Below are 7,003 nucleotides of genomic sequence, written 5' to 3'. Positions count from 1 at the left end.
GAAGTAGATTGCCCCATCTTCCTTCCGAGGAGTGGCTGGTGGGTTTGAACCGCCAGCCTTCTGGTTAGTAGTCAAGTGCCTTAGGCACCACGCCACCAGAGCTCCAGGAATTCCAATTACTTGTACTTTATTCCTTTTGATGGCATCCCACATACAAACTTTAGGCTTTCTTCATTTTATTTTGATCTTTTTTTCTGAATGATCCCTTTCCAAAGAAGTGTTCAGGTATTAGCCTTCAATCTAACTGATTCTTTCTTCCATTGATTCAATTCTGCTCCTTTGCCCATTCAATGTCTTATCTATTTCTGAAAATTTAATATTAATCTTCTGGATTTCTGTGTGCAGATTTTATATCATTTCTAATTTTTCATTTATTTTGTCATTTTTGTCCTGTATTGTCTTTTGAAATTGTTCTAGGGGTTTCTCTTTGTTTTACTTGATCTGCTTCTCAGTTCGTTGAAGATACCTAAATATAAATCTTCTGAATTCCTTATCAGAGAGTTCCAATACTGCATCTTTCTGAAGGATGTGTTTTGGGTGTGTTTCCTGGTCCCTTGTTTCTCCTGCTTTATCTGGCTTCTTTGTGTGGACTGTGATGCTCCGTTGTCTCCGAGGCATTGTGATGTTTTTGTGTTTATATTTAATTGGTGATTGTATGTTGGAGTGACTTGCCCACGATTTTCATTTTCTTTGTTTTGTTTGTATGTTATTTACACAAGCAGGGTACTAGTTGACAGCACTTATACCCTCAACACCTGTCTCCTTTCCTGCTGTCAGCCTCTCATATGTCCCTGCCAACCTTGGCAAACAGAGACTATTCTTAGGTCCCTGGAAACTGAATGATAATGCTATCACTTTAAAATCCAAAATGGTTGCCACTTGTAAAGATTCAAAATGGCTGCACCCTTGGTCTCTTTAAATATCCAAAGTGGCTGCCATGTGTAAGCAATCAAAATGGCTGCACTCCCTGGACAGCAGAAAGTCAACAGCTCAGGTTTTCTCCCTCCTTGTTGTTTCTGTTCCTAGTCATAGGCCACCAGTGCAGTCATCCCTGCAGAACTTGGTGACCAGCATTGATGTTTAGGTCAATTCTCATGTCCCAACACCACTTGGAAATATTTAGGCTGTTGGTCCCATCAGAGTAACTGACAGTCCACAGCTCTGTCTGTCTCTGTACTCACTGTTCTCGTTCAGGTTTTTCCACTAGTTGGTGCTTAATCCACTTCTGTATAGTTCCTTTCAAAGCTCAGCATTCCAGGATTATCTTCTGTATCTCTGTCAACTGGTTTTTCTTTTCTTTGTTAAGGAGGGTCTGTGTTGCTTTTCTGCTTATTCCTCCATCTTACTAGAAGTGCACCGATTTGTTTGTTCTTATGCTGTTATTTCTATCCTATATATTTTCAGTTCTGATTTTTTTATTTTTTTCAGTTCACATATCTGTCCTAACATTTCTTATTGCTTGAACCATTCTATTCAATTCTTCTTGCAGATTCTTTAAATAATTTAAGAAACATAATAAAACAAATAAAGTTTATTATGATTATTTTTGAGTTTTTTTAGTGAACTTCAAAGCTAGCATCTGATTTGTCTTTGTCTATTAACTATATATATATATTTTTCTAGTTTATGGGTCATACTTTTCTATGTGCTAATTTGTCTAGTAATTCCTTTATGTATAATGGATATTGGATTAATACACTGTAGAACTCTGCATTCAATTATCTTCTTCTGAAGAATATATTTTTTCTATCAATTAAATTTGGTTTTGGATGCAATTTTTATTACTAAAATGTGATTTTTCTGGGATTTTAGTGGAAAGGCTGATATTTTTATCCATCCCCTCTACTCTGGCAAACTCTAATTCCAAACTCTGCCTCCTTTTTTGTATGAATCCACTGAAAGCTCTACTAACTGCTGCCCTTCCCAAGCTCCCTGGAGTCTCACTCACACTGTTGTTGTTGAAAGGTACTGTCAATGTGGCTCTGACTCAAGGCAACCCTATATAAAACAGAATGACTGCCCAGTCCTGTGCCATCCTCACAATCCTTGCTATGCTTGAGTCCATGATTGCAGTCACCATGTCAGTCCATCTCATTGAGGGTCTTCCTCACATTCACTGACCCTCTACTATACCAAGTATGATATCCTTCTCCAGGGACTGGTCCCTTCTGACAACATGACCAAGAATGTGAGATGAAATCTGGCCTTTTTCACTTCTAAGAAGCAGCATTCTGGCTGTACTTCTTTGAAGACAGATTTGATTGTCCTTATGGCAGTCCATGTATTTTCACTATTCTTTGCCAACATGACAATTCAAAGGCTGCAATTCTTCTTCCATCTTTCTTAATCATCATCTAGCTTTCACATGCATTTGAGGCAATTAAAAATACTATGGCTTGGTATGCAAAAACATTATTCTATATCCTACTTTCATGAGTAGCAACTGGGGTCTTAAAAGCTTGCAAGCAATCATCTAAATGCTTAGTCTCTCCTTTTCTGGAGCAAAGAATGATGAAGAAAACCAAATGTGCATGGTAACAATAAGCACAAGGGACTAGTGGACCATGTGAACCTCAGCCTATATGACCATGAGAACAAAAGAACTAGATAGTACCTGGCTGTCACTGTAAACCACTCAGAAATGGGTTAGTGCAGGAGATCCTGGATAGAGTGGGAGAAAAATGTGGAACAAAACCATTTAAAAAAAACCCAAAAAACAAAAAAACAGGTTGAATGGTCTGACAGAGCTTGATGAAACCCCCAAGACTATGGCCCCTAGTCACTCTTCAAGTCTGGAACTGAGCTCACTCCCATGGCTACCAGCCAAAGAATAGACAGGCATATATGGTGAACATTTTCACCAGGGAGATACACTGTTTAGAATGATCAATCATGGGAGAACAGAAGGGCACTATTTGCACAAGAAGATAACTCAGGGGATAGGAATGCATAGGAAAGGAAGACACAGGGAAGAGATAATTACAAGGAGGAAGTGGGAAGAGAGCTGCTACGTTATGGGGATTGCAGTCAATGTCATGAAACAAAATATATATGAACTGCTGTATGGAAAATGAATTTGCTCTGTAAACTTTCATCCAAATCACAATAAAAATTAAAACAAAAATAAAAACAAGTGGTCTCTCCTGGTCTCCAACAAAGAAGAGTGGAGAAAATCAAAGATGCATGGAGACAATTAGTTCGAGGGAGTAGTAGACCATTGAAATTGCAGCCTACATGACTTTGAGACCAGAACAAATAGATGGTGCCCAGCTATCTTGTCAATCACTCAAAAAGGGATCAAGATTGGAGATCCTAAATCAAGCAGGAGAAAACACAGGTAAATATCTTCCTAGTATTCTTTGCTTTCAGCCAAGATCCATCTGGCATCAACAATGATATCCCTCATTCCAAGTCCTCTTCTGAATCCAGCTTGAATTTCTGGCATTTCCCTGACAATATACTGCTACAATCATTTTAAAATTATCTTCAGCAAAGTTTTGCTTGTGTGTGATATTAATGACATGGTTCAATAATTTCCACTTTCTGTTGGATCACCTTTCTTTGGAATGAGCACAAATATGGATCTTTTGTAGTCAGTTGCAAGTTTCAGAGTCTCTTCTGACATCCATTTTTGTCTTTTCTTCCTTTCATTTTTTTTTTTTTAATTTTTATTGTGACTTGAGTGAAATTTTACAAAGCAGATTCATTTTTGTTGTTGTTGTTGTTATGTGCCGTCGAGTCGAACCCGACTCATAGTGACCCCTCCTTGGGTTTCCGAGGCAGTATCACTACGGAAGTAGATTGCCCCATCTTCCTTCCGAGGAGTAGCTGGTGGGTTTGAACCATCAGCCTTCTGGTTAGCAGTCAAGTGCCTTAGTCACTATGCTACCAGATTCATTTTACATTCAACAATTCATACATATTTTGTTTGTGATGCTGATTACATTCCCTGTAGTCTAACAGCTCTCTCCACACTTCCTCCCTGTGGTTACCCTTTCCCTGTGTCCTTCCTGTCCTTGTATTCCTGCCTTCTTTCCTTTCTCCTTGTGTAAATGCTACCCCTCTGATTTCTCAAGGTTGATTGTTCTAAGGAGTGCATCTCCCTGGTGTAGGTGTTCAGCTTGTAGATTTGTGTATTGGTTCACTGAGAGTTAAGCCACAGAAGTGAGATCAATTCCAGGCCCAAAGTGTGACTCAGTGCCACAGTCTTGGGGGTTTTCACCATTCTCTATCCTACAGTAAGCCTGGTCTTTTCAATGTTTTTTTTTTTAAATTTGTTCCACTTTCTTTCAACTACTCTATCCAGGATCTCCAGTTTTAATACCTTTCTGAGTGGTTGGCATCACCAGGTACCATCTAGTTTTTCTGGTCTCAGGGTCATAAAGGCTGAGGTTCTCATGGACCATTACTCCTTTGAATTGTTTCCATGCCTCTCTGATTTTCTTCATTCTTCTTTGCTCCAGATGAGGAGGGACCAATAGTTGCATCTTAGATGGCTGCTTGCAAGCTTTTAAGACACCAGTCACTACTCACTGAAGTAAGATGTAGAAAAATACTTTTTATACTATATTTTGCTAATTGAGCTTGATGTCCCTTGAGACTATAGTCCCCAGCATGCAGGTCCAGTGAGTCACTCCCTCAAGATTCTTAGTTGTGGCTTAGAAATTATCTTAAGTTTTCCCCTGTTAGCTTTAAGTGGCACATGAACATTTTTACAGCACATACAAGTACGTATATAAGAATATCTTCTGCCAAATCTTTCCTGTCTTTTTAAAGACTTTTTGCTTCCTTCTGTATTATGTTCTTGATGTCATGTGTTTTGATTACCTCTAGGGTCATTCTAAAGGAGCTCTGGTGGCATAGTGCCTAAGGCATTTGACTGCTAACCAGAAGGTTGGTGGTTCAAACTTGCCAACCACTCTGCAGAAGGAAGACTAGGCAATCTACTTCAGTAAAGATTTACTGCCTCGGAAACACAATGGGGTTTGCTATGAGTCAGAGTTGACTTGCTGGCAGTGAGTTTGGTGTTTTTTGTTTTAGTTGCATTCTAACAGAAAATACTACAAGTGGATGGTCTTAACAAACAGGGATTTATTCTTTTACAGTTTAGGAGGTTAGAAGTCTGAGTTCAAAGTGCCAAGCTCTAGGGGATGGGTAAAGATCCCTCAACCTTGGACTTTAGCTCTTTCTTTTGCTCCCAGCCCACTGTAGCTGGAGGTGTCTCTTCACTCAGGTAACTGCTGGCTGCTGAGGCTGCCAAGTTCAAGGTTGCCAAATAAAATGGCAGAGTCCCAAGATTACCAAATAACATGGCAGGTCACTAGTTCAAGTCCAGAGACAGTCTCAAGATTGGCAGGAAACATGGGAGGGGCTGAATGAAGACTTGGCTATGTGCAGGGTCCAAACTAAAAAACCAAACTCACTGCCATCGAGTTGATCCTGACTGATAGTGACCTATACTGGGTTTCTAAGGTGAAATCTTTAAGGAAGTAGATTGCCCCATCTTCCTTCTGCAGAGTGGCTGGTGGGTTTGAACCACCAATGTTCTGGTTAGCACTCAAATGCCTTAGGCACTGCCCCATCAGAGCTCCCCATGCAGTATCCAGGTATGCCAAAAAGCTCGGAGACCTTTCTCAAAGTTTCTTCTTATATACTGGATGCAGACACATCCTTAAGGCAGCTACTCAGCTGCTCCAGTAGATTCCATTGTGGAGCTGATTACCAATCTCATCATGGGGAATAACTACATCAGCTTTCCAGCCACTCAAAACCAGGCCCAGCCAAGTTGAGACACAGCTCAACTACCACATCATCCCACACCTTGTCTGGTCTTCAGTCATTGGTGTTCAGTGAGTCAAATCCATTCTTCAGGTGGCCTCTAAATTCATGTGGGATATATTCAAGGTTGTATTTTGGCTGTCTTGGACTTGTTTTAATTTTCTTCAGCTTCAATTTAAACTTGTATATGAGTACATGATGATCTGTTGTTCCATAATCCACACCTGACCTTGTTCTAACTGATGTTATTGAGTTTCTCCATTGCCTCTTTCCACAGCTATAGTTGATTTGACTCCTATTTGTTCCATCTGGTGAGGTCCACATGTATAGTTGTCATTTATGTTGTTGATAAAAGGTATTTGCAGTGAATAAGTCACTGGTCTTGCAAAGTTCTATCATGCAGTCTCCACTGTCATTTCTTTCAGTGAGGTCGTATTTTCCAGCTTCTGATGCTTCCTGTTTGTTTCCAACTTTTGCATTCCAATCACTAGTAATTATCAACATATCTTGATTGCATGTTTGGTCCATTTCAGACAGCTAATACTGGTAAAAATCTTCAATTTCTTCACCTTTGGCTTTAGTGTTTGGTGTATAAATTTGAATAATAGTAGTTCTAAAATGGTCTTCCTTTCAGGTGTAGGAAATTATCACTGAGAGCATTGTACTTCATGACAGATCTTGAAATAATCTTTTTGACCATAAATATAAGGTCATTCCTCTTCAGTTTGCCATTCCTGGTATAGTAGATCATATAGTTGATTCAAAATGGCCAGAACTAGTACACTTCAGCTCACTAAAGCCTGGGATATTGATCTTGTGTGTTCCATTTCATTTCTGACAACTTCCAATTGTCCTAGATTCATATTTCGTACATTTCACATTCCAATTATTAATGGATGTTTGCAGCTATTTCTTCTCATTTTGAATTGTGCTCCATCAGCAAATGAAGATCCCAAAAGCTTTATTCCCTCCACATCATTAAGGTCAACTCTGCTTTAAGGAGGTAGCTCTTCACCAGTTGTATTTTGAGTGCCTTCTAATCTGGGACCCCTCTTCTGGCCATATATCACACAATGTTTCACTGTTATTCATAAGGCTTTTAGTGGCCAGTTTTTCTGAAGTGGATGGCCTATTCTTTTTCCAGTCTTTTGCAGTTTTAGTCTAGAAACTGACTTAACCTGTCTGCTAAACTCTATCCACCATGGGTGACCCTGCAGATATTTGA

The sequence above is a fragment of the Orycteropus afer genome, unplaced genomic scaffold (assembly GCF_000298275.1).
Source record: "Orycteropus afer afer isolate SDZICR_OR568_19922 unplaced genomic scaffold, OryAfe1.0 scaffold00091, whole genome shotgun sequence".
Taxonomy (NCBI): Eukaryota; Metazoa; Chordata; class Mammalia; order Tubulidentata; family Orycteropodidae; genus Orycteropus; species Orycteropus afer.
Note: the sequence above shows the minus strand (reverse complement) of the source record.